This window comes from Macaca mulatta, chromosome 3, assembly GCF_049350105.2.
Source record: "Macaca mulatta isolate MMU2019108-1 chromosome 3, T2T-MMU8v2.0, whole genome shotgun sequence".
Taxonomy (NCBI): Eukaryota; Metazoa; Chordata; class Mammalia; order Primates; family Cercopithecidae; genus Macaca; species Macaca mulatta.
In genome coordinates, this window is record NC_133408.1 from 24,202,020 (window position 1) to 24,221,783 (window position 19,764).

A 19,764-nucleotide genomic window follows, 5' to 3' on the forward strand; every position below is an offset into this window, starting at 1 on the left:
CCACAATGAGATACCATCTCACACCATTAAAAAGTCAGGAAACAACAGGTGCTGGAGAGGATGTGGAGAAATAAGAACACTTTTACACTGTCGGTGGGATTGTAAACTAGTTCGACCATTATGGAAAACAGTATGGCGATTCCTCAAGGATCTAGAACTAGATGTACCATATGACCCAGCCATCCCATTACTGGGTATATACCCAAAGGATTATAAATCATGCTGCTATAAAGACACATGCACACGTATGTTTATTGCAGCACTATTCTCAATAGCAAAGACTTGGAATCAACCCAAATGTGCATCAGTGACAGACTGGATTAAGAAAATGTGGCATATATACACCATGGAATACTATGCAGCCATAAAAAAGGATGAGTTTGTGTCCTTTGTAAGGACATGGATGCAGCTGGAAACCATCATTCTTAGCAAACTATCGCAAGAACAGAAAACCAAACACCGCATGCTCTCACTCATAGGTGGGAACTGAACAATGAGATCACTTGGACTCGGGAAGGGGAACATCACACACCGGGGCCTATCATGGGGAGGGGGGAGGGGGGAGGGGGGAGGGATTGCATTGGGAGTTATACCTGATGTAAATGACGAGTTGATGGGTGCAGCACACCAACATGGCACAAGTATACATATGTAACAAACCTTCAGGTGATGCACATGTACCCTAGAACTTAAAGTATAATAATAATAATAAAAAAAGAAAGTATCAACTTATTGAAATTGGGCTTTATATCACTTCAATGCCTCAATGATTATTTCAAATCAAATTTCAAATATTATATTGTGGCATCCATGAATAATTCTTCAAAACATGGAATTAGAAAAACTTTTTTTTTCCTTTTCAGAAATGCGTAATCACAGAACCATGATCCTACTGACCACATTTAGGGTAAACTTTTCATTTGAATAAATGAGATATTAGAAGTAATTACATAATTTATTATAACTAATATTATGATGTGTTAAAATTTTCTTAAGGATTTTGAGAAATTGTTAAATTTATGTTCTATATGTGAAATGAAAATTAGAAAGAACGTTTAAAATCTTACTCAAATTTCAGATACGTTATTTAAGTCTAGAAAAAGATTTATCTAACCAGAATTCTGTGAGGTATCACTAAAGGTTATAAAAAGTAAGATGATACAATAAATCAATTATTGATTTCTACGTTAGGGCACAATGACAGCAATTGAGAAATCCCATTAGCAATTTCATTCATGGTTTTCCAGCCCTTTATATCAGCACTCATTATGACCATATTTACTTTATTGAGTCAGTTCTACATTAGATAGTAGTGACCATTGATAATTAGTGAATGTGGGATTGCAGGGAACTGATGTTACTCCCTCCTTCTGAAATAACTTACCCCAACCTCTTTTTATAAGCTTCTAACTAACTTAATGAACCGAACAGATTAAAATGGTGCAAGAGAAAACCCAAAGGGCATTTTTACACTAAAAGAAGCATTTTCTGTGTTCTAGTTCAGCTGTTCCAATGATATGTGGTGTTGTTATCAATGTGAATTATGTAAGTCAGAGGTAAAATATATGATAAAGTTTCTGTGTTTTTATGATATTTGACTGTTAATTTACTATGAATATGTATTGTATTGTTTAATGAAGTTAGTCCTACAATTATATTTGGGATTTTTACATGGAAATTGTGACACAGAAAATGATCATTTGAGGCCTAGGCTTATAAGTAATTCTTATAAAGTTGATGACACATAATAATAATATTTTTAATCATTCAGCACATTAATGGGACAAAGAAAAAAGAAACAAAAGAAATGCTAGTTATTAATATATTATATTAACTATATACAGTATAAAATATTATCACAAGGTGACATTTATAACCTGACAGAAGATGCTGAGGGTTTTTTTTATGTATTTAGTTTTGGTAATAACAGACAAGCAAGTTTCTTTATCCAGACTGACGTGTTAACCATGATCTAGCATTTGCAAGATGTGTAATTACTTTGACTTTCAAGAAAACGTCTTCTGATCTAAGGAACTTTCCCAAATATCAAAGGTAAAGGTATATTTAAAGATTTTTATTTATATTTGAATGCAACATGCCTTGAAAGAAGTCTTTTGGATCCATAATATATTAGCATATATGAGGGTTCTCCAAAGAAATATACCTAGTAGGATATAAATAAATAAATATATATACATACAAACACACACATGCCTATATTTGGGATAAAGCATTGGCTCATATCACTGTGGAGGCTGAGAAGTCCCAGAATCTGCACTTGATAAACTAGAGAAACAATATATTGTTCCAGTCTGTGTCTGAAGACCTGAGAGTCAGGAGAACTGATGGTATAAGTTCCACTGCAAAAGCTGGGAGACCTAAAATTTAAAAAAAAAAAAAAAAGCCTATGTTTTAGTCTCAGTCTAAAGGTAGGAAGACACCAATGTCTGGGCTCATGGAGTCAGAGAGAAAGAATTTTCTGTTATTCAGCATTTTTGTTTGTTTGTTTGTTTTTGAGATGGAGTTTTGTTCTTGTTGCCCAGGCTGGAGTGCAGTGGTGTGATTTCAGCTCACTGCAACCTCTGCCTCCTGGGTTCAAACGATTCTCCTGCCTCAGCCTCCCAAGTAGCTGGGATTACAGGCAGGTGTCACTAACTTTTTTATTTTATTTTTATTTTTTATTTTTAGTAGAGACAGGGTTTCACCATGTTGATCAGACTGGTCTCGAACTCCTGACCTCAGGTGATCCACCAGCCTCGGCCTCCCAAAGTGCTGGGATTACAGGCATGAGCCACCATGCCTCACCCTTATTTAGAATTTTTGTTCCATTTAGGTTTTCAGCTAATTGGATGAGGCCTACCCATGTTAGGGAGGTCAATCTGTTTGGCTTAGTCTACCAAGTCAAATGTTAATGTTTTTCTGAAACACCCCTGCAGATACACCCAGAATAATGTTTGAACAAACGTTCAGGCACTGTGTGGTCCAGTCAACTTGACACTCAAAATTTAACATGACAAGTTGACCCATTACCAAATTGGCATCTGTATCCATCTCCTTAAACTGTATTTATTCTTCAAATAATGTCAATAAGAAGATCTTAATTCTATCTGACACAAGAGAACTATCCTACCTATAACTGAAAACACACTAACCCCTTCCACAGAGAAGGAGGTAAAGTCCTTGAATGATGTTTATGCCTTTCCTTGATACCCTGGAAGTTAAGTACTATGATGTAAAGCTAGCGATACTTAGATACAATGCTATAACATCATTAATCTTACACTACAAGGTAAGGGAATAAGAGGGGAAGACAACAAAGATGTTTGTTATATACACACAAAAATATTCATAACAAAATAAGGAGAGAAATATCCTTGACAATGATAGTCTTTATTACTATAACTGATTACGCAATCATAGTTGGCATTTGCAATTGCCTTTTCCACTACCCATATTGTATTTCTTTTGCCTTCAGCAAGCACCTTTGGTGGTTATGGCCTTTTACCTGATGTACCGACTCAAATCTTAATTGTTGAAAGGTGGGGACCAGTAGTAATTTTTCCTGGATAGGGTCCTTGTAATTTTCCATTGATATTAATCACAAGGCATGACAACATTAAGTGGTGCCCTGAGGGATGTCTTGTATTTCCAATATACTTTTTCTTATCTTCTCTGTGGAGTAGTCATCCAATTTCCCACTGGTAGTTAATATCAATCACCCAGCCAGAACTGTAACTTCCTGCTTTGCCTGTTAACTCACAGGCATGAGAAGTGCAAAGCAGCTAAGTGGAAATCATAACTTCTAGTTTAATAGAATCATTATTGCGACTCCTGGTTGAAGCATACCTCCCTTTGGAACTAAGACTTCTAGGCTAGCAGAGAATAAAGTTGTAGAAACAGGAAGCAATACTTTTGTTCGTGGGTTACTACTAACAGTGACTGGTGCTACCTCCATTTCCACTGCTTGATTCTGGGACCATAAATCCCAACTATGGGAGAAATACCTCTCTAGATAGATAGATAGATAGATAGATAGATAGACAGATAGATAGATAGATAGATAGATAGATAGATAGATGGATGTGTGTGTGTGTACACACAGACACATACATTCTCACACACACACACACACACACACACTGCTCTGGACCCAATATACAAACAGGAGAGACCAGCATTAACTCCAGATATGGTACAATTTTCAAGGGGTGGTCAGCCAGCTACCTGCTGACTGGTTGATGACATTGGACTGATTCTATAATGGAGGGGGCAGCATTTTATTATTACTAGAACAGACGCTTACTCTGGATACACAACTGTCTTCCTTAAACAATGATTCTGACAAAGTTACTATCAAGGTACTTACAGAATGCCTTAGTTCAAGTCATGGTCCCAACAGCACTGCTTGTGATCAAGCAGCTCACTGCACAGCAAAGAAACTGTGGTCATATGCTCATGCTCATGGAATATACTAGTCTTATGTTTCTCACCATCTTGAATGAGTCGTCTTGAGAGGATGGTGAAATAGACTTTTAAAAACTTAGCTACAGCATCAGGACTTAGTTACAGTGTCAATTGTCAGGCAGCAATACCTTGCAGGTTTGGGGCAAGATGTCAAGATATCTTGATATCCATACACATATCCACACACACACACCCTATATATATATATATATAGGGATATATAGATATATAGTTGTATATAGATGTGTGTGTATATATATGCATACATATATACACATGGGTGTGTGTGTGTATATACAGGTGTATATATATATATAGGTGTGTGTGTATATCTATGGGTGTGTGTGTACATATATACACACAGATACATTCAGACACACCCATATATATATACACAGACCCCTATATATTTCATCTCTCTATATATAGATGGTATATACACACACATCTATATATACACATCTACATCTATATATAGAGTTTATGTATAAATGTGTGTATGCATAATATATATAATACATGTACACACATACATATGTATACATACATATACATATACACATACATGTATATACACCATATGTTAGTTCCTTTGTGGAGGAGATATATAAATATCTTTAATTCATATATATATATATAAATTAAATTAAAATTCAGAACATATGCAACCTACTTGAAATCTTGCCCCAAACCTGCAAGAAATTGCTGTCTGGCAATTTACACTGTAACTAAGTCTTGACGCTGTAGCTAAGTCTTTAAAAGTCTATTTCACCATCCTCTCAAGCTGGCTTATTCAAGATAGTAAGAAACATAAGACTAGTATATTCCATGAGCATGAGTGTATGACCACAGTTTATTTGCTGTGCAGTGAGCTGCTTGATCACAGGTAGTGCTGTTGGGACCATGACTTGAACTAAGGCATTCTGTAAGCACATTGATAGTAACTTTGTCAGAATCATTGTTTAAGGAAGACAAATGTGTATTCAGAGTAAGTGTCTATTCCAATAATAATAAAATGCTGCTCCCCCCGCCCCATTATAGAATCAGTCCAGTGTAATCAACCTGTCAGTCAGTAGCTGGCTGACCACCGCTTGAAAATTATGCCATATCTGGAATTACTGCTGGTCTCTCCTGTTTGTATATTAGGTCCAGAGCAGTGGCTGCAGATAGGTTGTCTTTGTTGAGTAGAAATCCATGATACTGAGCCTGTGCATAACCTCCATTCCTCCTATCATAACCACTTTGTTTATGAGACAATTAGGTGATAACTGGGTGGCTAGGGGAAAAGGTTGACTGGTATCCACGGAGCTGGTCATCCTATTTAATTATTAAAATCCTCCTATGCTAACTCGGTGAAACCCCACCTCTACTAAAAAATACAAAAAACTACAGGCCTGTAATCCCAGCACTTTGGGAGGCCGAGACGGGCGGATCACGAGGTCAGGTGATCGAGACCATCCTGGCTAACACGGTGAAACCCTGTCTCTACTAAAAATACAAAAACTAGCCAGGCGTAGTGGCGGCGCCTATAGTCCCAGCTACACGGGAGGCTGAGGCAGGAGAATGGCAGGAACCCGGGAGGCGGAGCTTGCAGTGAGCTGAGATCCAGCCACAGCACTCCAGCCTGGGCGACAGAGCGAGACTCCGCCTCAAAAAAAAAAAAAAAAAAAAACAAATCCTCCTATGCTAAAATCACCCTTAGGTGAGCATTTATATTTTGCACAAATATATTTGTGGCTTTTCTCATACAGAGAAAAACCTACCTCTTCAGATTTCCTTGTCATCAATTTTTCTATCAGGTTTCTTCACAGTCCCTGACTATCCGGTCAAACTTTTGACCACATCCCATTAATCAATATATAATTGCACATCTGGCCATTTCTCCTCTCAAACAAATTAAACAATCAAGTACACTGTTTAAAGTTCTGCTCACTGGGGGAGTCCTCCTTCACCACTGTCCTTCAGGAATGTCCCATAAAGGGCCTGTAGTGCTACAGCTGTCCAATTTTGAGTGGTTCCTGAATATGAGGCTGAACTATAAGTAAGGCAGGCCTGAATCTTCTCTTCTTAAGTGTGGGCTGAGAGAGAATGTAGTGTAGCAGGAATGAGAGCCATAGGCATTTGGGCCGTTTCTTCATTTAACTTGTGCTTTCAGAGCTTCCTCTGGGCTGATGAAATATATACTCCTTCTATGCTCCATCTGATACTGGGATGCTGAGTACATTAGCTCTATGGGTTGGTAGGCCATATAACACCCAGTTCATGATGGTAACTTGGTGGCCCATGGTTTAAGTGTTCAGTCTCTATTAAGTCATAGTATAGGGGCAAAAGCTGTTTCAAAAAAGGAGAGTAGTTATCTGCAGAGGACGGTAGGCTGCTTTAAAATTTTAAGGGCTGACTATAATTCATCTCTAGTTATCAGCCAAACCACATCCCTATCTGCCACTTATCCTTCAAGCAGCCCTGGACCTGCTGAATCACGTGTCCCGAGTGGCAGAGTAACCTAGACTCGTAGAACCTTCTCTTTTCGCTAATCAAAACTGGCAACTCTTTGGTTCTCTTGGAACAGCCCAAATGGGGAATATTTTGCTTATTAAAACCAAAGAGGCCCACCAGGCATTGTTATCTCTTTCTTTCATTGTGGGGAGGGCCAAATGCAACAATGTATCCTTCACTTTAGAAGAAATATGTCACCATGCCTTATACCACTGGACCCCTGGAAATATATTACTGAGGTAGGAGGCCCCTGAGGTTTTATCAGATTTACTTTCTACCCTCTAATACATACATGTCCTACTAATATACCTAGAGGAGTTAACACTACATCTTACTCATTAGTTCCAATCAGAATAACATCAACAATGTAATGGAACAGTATGATATCTGGTAGAGGAAAAAGGAGATCAATACCTCTGCAAACTGAATTATGATATAGGGATGGAGAATCAATATACCTCTGAGATAGAACAGTAAAGGTATATTGATGGCCCTGCTAGATTAAAACATAAACAATTAAAAAATGTTTATTGTGGTGTTAACGGCCATAAAAAATGAAAACCTAATCTTTATCAAAAGGTTGAAAATTATAGTATATTAATAAGATGGGGTACATGTACACCATGGAACACTATGCAGCCATGTAAAAGAATAAAGTCGTATCCTTTGCAGCAACATGAATGTAGCTGGAGGCCATTACGGTAAGTGAAATAATGCAGAAATAGAAAACCGAATACCACATGTTCTCACTTATAAGTGGGAACTTAACTTTGAATACACATAGACACAAAGATGGGAACAACCGGGGAATGCTTGACGGGGAAGGTTGGGAGGGTGGCATGGGTTGGAAGGCTGCCAGTCAGGCACTATGCTCACGACAATGGTAATGGGATCATTCATACACCAAGCCTCAGCCATATGCAATTTATCCATATAACAAACCTGTACATGTACCCTCTCAGCCTAAAATAAAATAAAATAAAATAGATAAGATAGCTATCGATATTTGGTGATAGCAGTCAATAAATTATATAAATACAAACTTGTCAAAAAATGGAGTACAACGCAGCAAGAAAAGTGAATCCACTATAGCTACAAATGTAAGCTTCCTTAATTTCACAAGATTTTTGAGGACGAGAAAATCCAAGTTGGAGAGGTATCCAAACACTATAATGCTATCCATAGAAAGCACACCCAAATATTATATGCTTTTAATGAAACATCTCTATGTGTTAAAGCTATAAGAAAAATGCAGCACTTTGGGAGACCAAGACAGAGGATTGCTTGAGCCCAGGAGTTCAAGACCAGCCTAGGCAACATAGTGAGACCCCTCCATCTCTACAAAAAAAAAAATTGAAAAAAAAAAAAATGACAAGCATGGGGGAATGCACGTGTAGGCTCAGCTATTTAGCAGACCGGGGGAGGAAGATCACTTGAGCCCAGGAATTGGAGGCTACTATAAGTCATGATTGTGCCACTACACTCCAGTAGGTGCCCTACAGCTAGGTGACAGAGCAAGATCCTGTCTCAAAAAAAAAGGAAGGAACAAAACCCTAAAACAAAACAGAACGGTTAAGAAGAGAAATAGAGAAATAAAGTAATCAATACAAGCACACATAGTTTTTCAAGGTTATTGATAATAAGCAATTAATTAAGCTGTGTTGCATGTGAATATCTGTTCTTTTTGTTATTTTCATATCTTATATGTGATGTACGAAAGACCTAACAGTAAAATTTTCAGAGACATTTAAATATATAGAGGCAAGCGATTTTAAAATGAGAAATATCTCCAAGGCTAGCCATGTCTATTACCACCCTGAGAGATGCCTCCAAAGGCTGAGTCATATCAAGACCTGTGGTAATATCAGCTGAGTTGGGAGGCTGAGGCAGGAGAATGGTGTGAACCCGGGAGGCGGAGCTTGCAGTGAGCGGAGATCCCACCACTGTACTCCAGCCTGGGCGACAGAGCAAGACTCCGTCTCAAAAAGAAAAAAGTAATTTCGATCACTTTTTTGATCCTGAAGTTTACTTCATGATGTAATTCAGCTTGAAAAACTGACCATTCTCAGATGTGATTGTGTACTTTTTTTTTGGTAAGCCTAATAAAGTTACCAGGAGAATGATTGTGCATCTAGGAGAGTGATTTGTTGCCCCTCTGGATACATCAACATAATGAACAACAGACAAGGTCATTTAGGCAGCAGGTGACAAGGTGATCAACATCCACTGGAAGGAGACATCCTGTCATATGGAACTGATATATGGTCATTGCTGGTCAGACTCAGCCTTTCCAAGATGGCTCACTGTCCTGGGAGCCAATTGCCTTCGGTTAGGATTCTGCAACACTCAGTCTAGGTAACAAGAAGGAGATAAAAAGACCTTTACACTATTCTAACTCCCCATTTCATGCTTCCTTACAGAGGCATCAATATTTTTTAGATTGTTTTTTCTAATATTTTCTCCATCATGACATACCCATATTTTCCTCATTAATATTTGTATTTTCATTGCTGTATTTTACTTCCCTTTTCATTTCTTCCTTCATGATCTGTGCTTTCATTTCCTTCATCCTTTATTTCTCTTATTCTTTAATTTCTCTTACTGCTTTCCACATTTCTTTCACTGTCTTCAATCAACTTAGTCTTAATTTGAAGCTATTATCATGTATTCTATTGTATTTTGACTTTTTTGCTATATTAATGCTATTTGAGAATTCCATCGAGTTATATTTCATCGAGTTACATCCATAATATGTTATTCTTTTTAATGCTCCTTTCTTCATTCACCTCATTCTTCATTCACTACACCCTAATTATTATTTACTTATATTTAAATAATTTTTATCTCAGTCACATTTCAGTACTCCTTTCTACTCTTCTGTTATACTGACTTTTGATTAGGAGAATAAGATATCCAACATAAGCCAATATACAGAAAGGTAGCATTTGCTTTTCAAATAAACAGCAAAAATTATTATTATGTTATTGTCTCTATAATTCAGTCATCTCTCTAGAGTACAAGGAGCTGTATACCTGTATAGGATACTTGTGTTTTTTCTTTCTTTCGTTATCTCTTTTTCCCCTTTTGTTTCCTTAATTTCTTCCTTCTTTCACTTCTTCCTTTTTACTTCCTCCCCTTTTTTCTTTTATGAGAAATTCTCTCTAATATTGTAGGTTCCATAGAGAAAATTACAGATAATTTTTTTAAACAACAAAATGGTCTGTTTAAAGCAAGGGTTTACATACTGACGTACAACATCACATCTAAACTGGAATTTTTATTCACCATACATGTAGTTGTTACTAAATGTATTTTTGACTGCTGACATATTTGAGTAATTTAAATGACTGTTTAATGATATCAATTATATTTTGGCAGTGTTAGAAAAATTGCAATGGTTATAAGATATTAAATTTGTACAAATTTTCAAAGATCAATCATGAAAAGTAAGTCATGCTGCAAATGTAAATTCATATTTTTATAAGCTTAATTGAAGATATCTTGAGAATGTGCAAATATATATTGAATAAATAGAGTAGATACAGATAGAAAGCCTTGATTAAAGAAAAAATACATGTTTGAACATCTGAAATTTCCAGCCTAACTTTAATATAATAGCTTTACTCAAACTCTCCTGAAGTATATTAGTTCAAATTATTTTGTTTTCTTATATTTATTAAACTAAAAAGTCTGAAATTCTATGTATAGCAACTGTATTTATTTTAATTAGTACTGTTTATTAAGAGAAAGTGTCTCAATAGCTTACTTTTTGATATTCTAATTATTTCCTCTCACTGTATTTCATTCTGTAATCTGTTTTAATTTTTTTTTTTTCCCCAAGATGGAGTCTCCCTCTGTCACCCAGGCTGGAGCGCAGTGGCACAATCTTGGCCCGCTACAACCTCCGCCTCCCGGGTTCAAGCGATTCTCCTCCCTCAGTCTCCCAAGTAGCTGGGACTACAGGCACCAGCCACCACGTCTAGCTAATTTTTGTATTTTTAGTAGAGACAGGGTTTCACCATATTGGCCAGGCTTGTCTTGAACTCCTGACCTTGTGATCCACCCTCCTTGGCCTCCCAAACTGCTAGGATTATAGGCATGAGCCACCGCTCCCAGCCTATTTTAATTTAATTTGCTAAAGACTTATTAAGCTTTTGTTACATACTAGATATATTTCTGTATAATAGTGACTGAACCTCCTGTCATGGAACTGCAGTTAAGGCTAGAATACAAATATTAATCAACTAATTATATGTATAATGGAGATATCAAAAAGAAGAACTAAAAAGCATAGAAAAGCTAGGGGATCAAGCGATACAAGATACAATATTCAGGAAGTGACATATAAATGGAGATTCAAATTCATGAGTTCAAATGAACCCTATTTTATTTCTGAAAAACTTCTATTTTTCTAACAACCAGTTCAGTCTCACAGTGTGTAGCCAGCTTCATGATTTTTCCCCCTTTTTATGCTTTTTGTGTTTAATGCTGTTTTACCAACATACGATCAGAACATGTTTTTCTTCTTTTATTTAAATATTACTTCTTTGTCAAGCTTTAGAAAATTTTATAGTATTGGATTGTTTAACCCAAACCAAGGGTATTTATTTAATAGGTATATTTGATAGACCTTAGAGTGGTCCCCGTATTCGAGTCCTGTATAAATCCTTGCCCTCGAATGTAGAAGGAATCTGTGACTTGTTTCTAACAATAGAATATTGTGGAGATTGGTGTCACTCCTGTGCTTAGGTTACAGTATCTACACACAGAGCTGCCTCTTGTACCAGAGACACCCTTCCTTTTTACCTTTGCGGAAGTAAGCTCACCATGATGTAATAATAGTCTATTTAGAGGGCTGCAGAGAGCACTTCTTGTTTTTGATCATGAAATGGAAATGAAAGTTTAAAAAACTATGCGTTGTTTTAAGTCATTAGCTTTGTGACAAGCTGTTATGAAACACTAGAAGACTAATACAACACGAAAGTGTTTTTATTTACTTTTGTTTCCATACATAAAAGCACAAACTTTTTTTTTCCTTTTTAGATTTTGTAGATTTCTTCTTTTAATTTTTCTATTGTGTAAGTTTAGGGTATGTGCATCTTGTATTTTTTTTCTCTGCAATGCTCTATATTTTTTCTCAGTAACTATTCTTAATTTTTTGATAATTACATATTACAAACGCTTTCAGTGAGGTGGCAATAATCTTAATTACATACTATACTTGAATTTCCTCATTCATTTTAAATAATTTCCGTGCTTACAGAACTTTCATTCTCATCACTGACACTTTTATTCTCAAACTACATTGTTAATTTTTTTTCATTTTGACACATCCTTGAATTACAAGTTTAAGTAATTTTCCAGGAGTTTGCATGATTAGACAAAGGAAAAAATTTAGGACAAAAGGAAAGAATAAATATGGACACTCACACAAAGGAGAAAACAAAAAGGAAATGGTAGTGGTACAGACAGGAAGCAGAAAAATACTGGGTAGAAAAGGGTGGTACTCAGGAAAAACCCCATCATCAAGCTTGGAAACCTGTGGCGCTAAATGGGAACAGACATTACTGTTTTCATGCTCAAATATTGCCTTTTCCAAGACCATTCCAGCCTGCCACGTCCTTATCCTCTGCCTATATAAACCCCAAGCTCCGCAAACAGAGGAGTAGAGGAGCAGCGGCAGAACGCAGAGCAGCACATCACAGGAGAGAAGAGGAGGAGCATCTGAACGTCAGGAGGAATTCGGCTGGGGACAGTTGGAGAGGAGATCAGCTGTGGGATGACTGAATTCCAGGGAAGATCACATTCCCACTCCATCCTCTCTCCAGCTCTCCATCCTCTCTCCAGCTCTCCATCCTCTCTCCAGCTCTCCATCCTCTCTCCAGCTCTCCATCCATCCCACTGAGAGCCACCTCCACCACTCAATAAAATCCCCACATTCACCATCTTTCAAGTCCAAGTGATCTGATTCTTCCTGGATGCCAGGCAAGGACTCTGGTACCAAGAGGGCAGGGTGTTAAGGCTGTCACCCTGACTCTCCACTGAGCTGGTTTAATACCTAGCCATCCTCGGACAGCAACTGCTAAAAGGGCATTAACTGTAACACACCCCTAGATGCTATAGTGGGGCCAGAGCCCAGAGGCTAGGGAACTGCCCATCTGCAAGCTCCCTCTTCTGTAAGGGGTTTGAGTAAATGACAGCCAAGCAAAGGAGCCACACCTTTGTCACAAGTCCCGCAAGGTCGTCAGGGAACACTCCTGTTTCATTAGGAACCAGAAACAATTACTGGGTGCTCAAAATATGGCAAATATGGCATCCATATATATTTTAACCTTCATTTCTCTAATCTATTAATTTTATTTTAAATCTTCACTTAAATTTTCTAAATTACTTTTAGCTAATTGGGACTTTTTTAATCTAACATCTTAATTTGAATATAAAACTACTTTAATTTTTCTGTTTGATTATGAAGACACTTTAGTTTATAAACTGAGTAAAACTTGGCTTTTGCCAATAGTTTTATCATAAACCATCATGTTTTTCATCGCTTCCGAGAGTTGTAAACTTGATCTTGAATTTCTTTTGATGCACATGTTGTCTAGGTATATGTCTTATGGCTTTAAAATAAAAAGGAATTGTGTTAACTTTTAATATTCATTTTATGATATTCAGTTTATGATATGATAGCCTTTGTTGCTATATATATACACACACACACATATATATATACTTAGTATTTAAATAACTTATTTAATTCCTTTAATCCGTTCTAATTTTTTCAAAATCTGGCAATGTGTATGTGTTATGTGTATTGTAGAGGCCAAAGGAAGAAATTTGAAGAAATTTGCCTTTGGCTATGGAATCATTACATACAATGGTCTATGGCGGAGGTTTTTTCAAAAGAATGTGAACATGTTTTATTTTTCCTCCTTTACCCGCTTTACAGTTAGAAAGATTCAGATCCCTTGAGTGTAAAATTACTTTTTAAAAACTATACTGAACTTATAAAATTGCTTTATATTTTCAAAGCTGCATCGTAGTTTCATCTCATAAATGATCTCATTTTTCAACATTAATTTTTGCAAGGCATAGCTCAATATAATCATAATGGCTTAGATCAGGTCATGAAATCATCAAATTCCTCTTGTCCCTTGTGCTTGTGACCAAAAAAGGTATGAAGAAAACAGACAATATACATACAGATGCATACACTACACTATGGAAGGAATGTAATCCAGACTATTCCATTTTTTAGTACTAAGCTAACTCAGTATTTGCGACCGACTCATTATAACAAAATAGACTTACTTTTCAGATTACTCTGCCTATGGAGTAATTTGAAGTGATAGTAAATTATTTTGACATGTGATTTTCACAGTAGCACCAATAATGGTTACATATCGGTAACCATTGGTTACCTATATATGTAATTTGGTTACATATATTTCGGTTATTAAAACTATGATTAGAGTCTGAGGGGTTGAACCAGAAGACAGTTAGATTTCCCACTACAATCACAGAAATGTGGAGTCGAACAAAAAAGACTTTTAAATAGTGAAGAAACAGAACATCTGTGTGGGTCTGGAGAAACACAGGAGCAAAATCAATCAAATTACCAATGTAGGCCAGTAGACTAGCGTCCCTTGAATAACGGGGTTTATCTGCAAGGCACATTCCCAGATAGTAATTGACAGTTGTTCAAGGTGCATTCCCAGATTAAAGTAAAATTTGGCAATCGGTATTCTATAACCAGAGAATGTGAAGGCTGAGCTGACACACTTGCTACCTTGCATCTACACTGCTTCTCTAGCTAAGCTACAATCTTCCATTTTTTATTTAAAAAATAAGGTCAAGGGACTGCTATTGTACATTATCTTTTGTCCAGTATTTTTGTTTGTTCGTTTGTTTTTTGAGACAGAGTCTGGCACTGTTGCCGAGGCTGGAGTGTAGTGGTGTGATCTCTGCTCACTGCAACCTCCGCCTCTCAGTTCAAGCTATTCTCCTGCCTCAGCCTCCCAGCTACCTGGGATTACAGATACTCACTACCACGTCCAGCTAATTTTTTTGTATTTTTAGTAGAGATGGGGTTTCACTATCTTGGCCAGGCTAGTCTTGATCTCCTGACCTTGAGATCCACCCGCCTCGGCCTCCCAAAGTGCTGGGATTACAGACGTGAGCCACAGCGCCCGGCCTGTCCAATATTAAGGAAGCAAGTTGCACAGACTTCAAATGCATAGACAACTAAGAGCAAGACCTTATTTCTTATAATAGAAAAGCTACAAAATAATAGATGATTAACATATAAACATCACATATTTAACCTTTGTACATATTTCAATAAAAATAAACCATAGTTCATTTCAAGAAACTTAGTTTACTAAACAATGATTGAAAAGCAGTTTGCCTTTTATTTGAATTGAAGGTACATTTAATTATCTTATTCTCTGAAATTCAGAAATAGATTCTGTTGATTCAAAGATAGTGACCTCACAGTAAAAGTGCTACCACCCAGGAGGAGATGACAGAATGAGCTGATTGATTCGGTCATCTGGTGATCGTGATTGTGACTAAGTTGTAAATCACTTTCTCTGTTTTCTACTTTCCTTAAATGAAGAATTTGAATTGACTAATTAAAGGCATGCCATTTTTGAAAGATTGAAGCAAAAACAGTTGAGTATTCCTAAGACATGATACAGAACTTTTCACGAACGACGGTATGGGAGAAAATATTGGACAAAAATATACAAATTGTCTTTAACTAAGAATCTCTATTGGGATAAAATTCCTGTTTACCTTTTTAGATTCCCTCAGTTTCCATGTTTCTTATCTCTCTTTGCACAATTCCCTTTGCTCAAGACTTCTCCACTTTCAGGCTTAGATGAAATAGCATTAAAGATGATACAAGATGGCCACACATGTATGACTGGCACGGCTCAGCCCTGCTCCTCCTGTTTTTCCCTCCAGCTGGCTGGCTCAGGAGTACCCTCACAGTGATGGCAGGAGAGCAAATCTGAAAGTTCAAACACTCAAATGTGTTTTCAGATTTCTGCTTGCATCACATGGGCTAACAACTGGTCAAAGCAAATCACATAGTCAAACCCAAAATCAAAGACCTGGAAGGTAGACCCCATTTTTTCTAGTAAGATGAACTGCCTAGTAACATAGAAAAAGGCGGTAAAACCATGAAAGATGAAAAATATAGGGCTGCAATGTTATCTACCTCGTTTATTTTGATACTCTAGACCTAAGGGGAGTAGTGGCTTAACACCGGTACTAGTCTCTGGGTGTCGTGCCATCTGTTGTTGGTTTCCTTAATGGTGACATACTTATATTTGTTCAACTAAATGCATTTGAGTATAATGTTTTCAAGACAATGAATTGATATACAGTATACATAGCTTCTGTAAACAACCTGTGTATCAATCTTGTTGACTTAGCCTTTAGCAATAGTTGTTATCTACCCAACCTTCATTAAAGCTACACATAGTTAATAATCCAGGGTCTCTTTCGTGTAGCTTCGTCTCCATTGTTTTAAGTTCTCTAATTTTAGGAAGTCCATGGTTTTATATTAAGCTGATATGGTTATGCTTAAAACAAGCATGGGACCTGGAGAATGACACACAAGATATCCAACCAATGTAGTTTCTTATGTCATTTCTCTTGTTTGAACAGATGTACCGTTCATTCTTCTACTGCTGTAGAGACAGGTTCACAGGCAGATAGTGACTAGGAGACATCTACTTTGAAAACTAATAAAAATATTTGACTATCTAAAAAATACACACTACCCGAATCAGTGCAGTGTAGGGCCAATAATTTTTTTTAAAAATGTTAGGGAGAAAATTCTTGGTTGTTTCTTACATTTATACATTATCTTACAAATGAGGACACATTTGTACCTTTTTCCAAATTACGTTTTTAAAAATGTTTGTATAACAGCCTTGGAAGATACAGAGAGTATCCACTTCTGAAGGGCAAAAAATAAACATTCTAACTGCACAGTTAAAAATAATGGGCATATATATACTCGGGATTTTTTTGCAGTAAGGAAGCCTACCGCTTACACAGGTTGTTAACTATCCCTCTTCACATTACCCTTTGAAAACTGGGTCTCAGGAACTGGTGCAGAAATGCCAATACTCTAGCTATGGTGATTGTTGATAATAATAAACTCTTCTTTGTATCCGATTCAGGAGTCTTGTATCTTCTACTGTAATTCATACAATTTTGAAAAGATACCTACTTAGATTTCTGGTAGCGTAAAAACTTTCTAATCTTTCACAGTCCTTAAAAATAGCTATACATTTTCTACTTGAAATCCTTAAATAATCAGCCACTTACTTTGAGCACAAACCATGATCAAGGCAATATTATGCACACTGTAATTTATTAGAACTTGCTCTCCACAAATTTTAAAATGTCATGTAAAACATAGATATATTGAAAAGTTTTGTTAAACACATATTCTATGCAAATGTAGAAACTGAAATTTTATGAGGTTATAGGTTATGTTTAAAGTCACTCAGTACCTCAGCTTTTTCATCTGTAAAATGACATTAATAGTAATAACTATTTTGTAGGGTGTTAATTTGTATAAATTTTGAAAGTACATAGGGTTTGATATATACAGTACTGAGTGAGGGTTTTCAATGAGTATACATCTTATAATTGTTAAGCATATGGACACAGGCAGGAGTCAAATTGCCAAGTAGTCCATCTTTAAAGCATATACTAAATTTCTTCTTTAAAAATGATATTTATTTACATATTATATCTGTTATTAACATCCTTGACATTTTTATAGAGTTATGCACATATTACATTATGTTTAAATAGCTGTATACAGTTGAGTAGTGATAAGATTAAGATACCTTTATCCTGAACTATCTAACTCTTATTTACAGACAGACAAAGTGCTGTATTGAAGGTTACAGAAGAATATAGAAGCTCTGAATAGCACAGAAGTTTTCATAAGCCAGGGGTTATATTGACCAACAGAGACTCCACAAAACCATTTACTCGTGAGAGGAAAATGTCATGGATTGGATTAGAAGTGGAAAGACTAATGCATTTTTTGTCCATAAGGATTAGAAGAAAAATGGTTCTCTCAGCTCTGCAAGTGAGTACAACAAGCATCCAAAAGCATTATTTGTGTGAAGCAGTTTGTAGAATTTGCTCCATTTGTCACTGGAACTAGTGTTTGAAGCTCAGCAAAATTTGAGTTATAGTTAAGCCCCAGGGTCAGTGGCCACAAGTTCAGAGCAATACCTTAGGTTTAAAGCCGAAAAACACTCAGCTGTATTGTCTCTCCCAAATTATCAATCATTAACTTGTGGTGTCTTAAAAATGGGGTAGTAGATTACTTGACCAGAAAATAATGATGAAATTACATATAATGTGTGTGTGTTTATGTATTACACATATAATACATAATGTTAATTCTCCCCCATGATAACTATTAAACATGTTTAGTTAATACTTAAATAACCATCTCTGACGGCTTTTTAAATTTATCTATATTTATTTGTTAACTTTGAAGTTGAGACTTGCTGCATGCAAAGGCTGTTCCTTTTCAGGTAAATAGTGTCTCAGTAGCTGTTTGATTTACCTTATAAAGGAAAACAAAATGACACATCCTCCAACCCATAGACTTTATCAGGTCTTTGAAGTGCAACAATAACTAGAAAAGGATAATTTTCATAGTATGGTGATATGGTTTGGCTGTGTCCCCACCCAAATCTCATCTTTAATTGTAGTTTGTATTATCCCCATGTGTCATGGGAAGGACCAGGTGAAAATAATTAAATCATTGTAGCAGTTTCCCCCATCCTATTCTCATAATAGCGAGTTAGTTCTCACAAGATCTGATGGTTTTATAAGGGGCTTCCCGCTTCACTGGGTACTCATTCTTCTCTCTCCTGCCACTTTGTGAAGAAGGACATGTTTGCTTCCCCATCCACCATGAGTCTAAGTTTTCTGAGGCTTCCCTAACCATGTGGAAGTGTGAGTCAATTAAACCTCTTTCCTTTATAAATTGCCCAGTCTCAAATATGTCTTTATTAGCACCAACAGAATGGCCTAATACAGTAAACTGGTACCAAGAATGGGGTGCTACTATAAAGATACCCAAAAATGTGGAAGTAAATTTGGAACTGGGTAATAGGCAGAGGCTGGAAAAGTTTGGAGGTCCCAGAAAAATACAGGAAAATGTGGGGATGTACGGAAATTCTCAGAGACTTGGAGGGCTCAGAAGACAGGAAGATGCGGGAAACTTTGGAATTTCCTAAAGACTTGTTGAATGACTTTGACCAAAACGTGATAGTGATATGGACGATGAAGTCCAGGCTGAGGTGGTCTCAGATGGAGATGGGGAACTTGTTGGGAACTGGAGTAAAAGTCACTCTTGCTATGCAAAGGGACTGGCGGCATTTTGCCCCTTCCCCGGAGATCTGTGGAACTTTGAACTTGAGAGAGATTATTTAGGCTTTCCGGTGGAATAAGTTTCTAAGCAGCAAAGTATTCGAGAGAAAGCAGAGCATAAGAGTTTGAAAAATTCGCAGCCTGACAATGTGATAGAAAAGAAAAACCCACTTTTCTGGAGAGAAATTGAAGCCTGCTGCAGAAATCCGCATAAGTAACTAGGAGCCAAATGTTAATCACCAAGACAATGGCGAAAATGTTTTCAGGGTGTGTAAGAAAACTTTACGGCAGCCCCTCCATCACAAGCCCAGAGACCTAGAGAGAAAAATGGTTTTTGGGGCAAGGCCCAGGGCCCCCCTTCTCTATGCAGCCTCAAGATATGGT

The 19,764-nt window shown here is 36.8% G+C and overlaps 1 long non-coding RNA gene across 1 annotated transcript; it reads left to right on the forward strand.

Annotated features, from left to right (window-relative positions):
* Positions 1-1,400: 1,400 nt before the first annotated feature.
* Positions 1,401-18,990, forward strand: LOC106997284 (uncharacterized). The gene is made up of 4 exons (XR_001443428.3): positions 1,401-1,545; positions 1,931-2,052; positions 15,925-16,080; positions 17,865-18,990. It is a non-coding gene; the product is annotated as an uncharacterized LOC106997284 (long non-coding RNA).
* Positions 18,991-19,764: the final 774 nt, after the last annotated feature.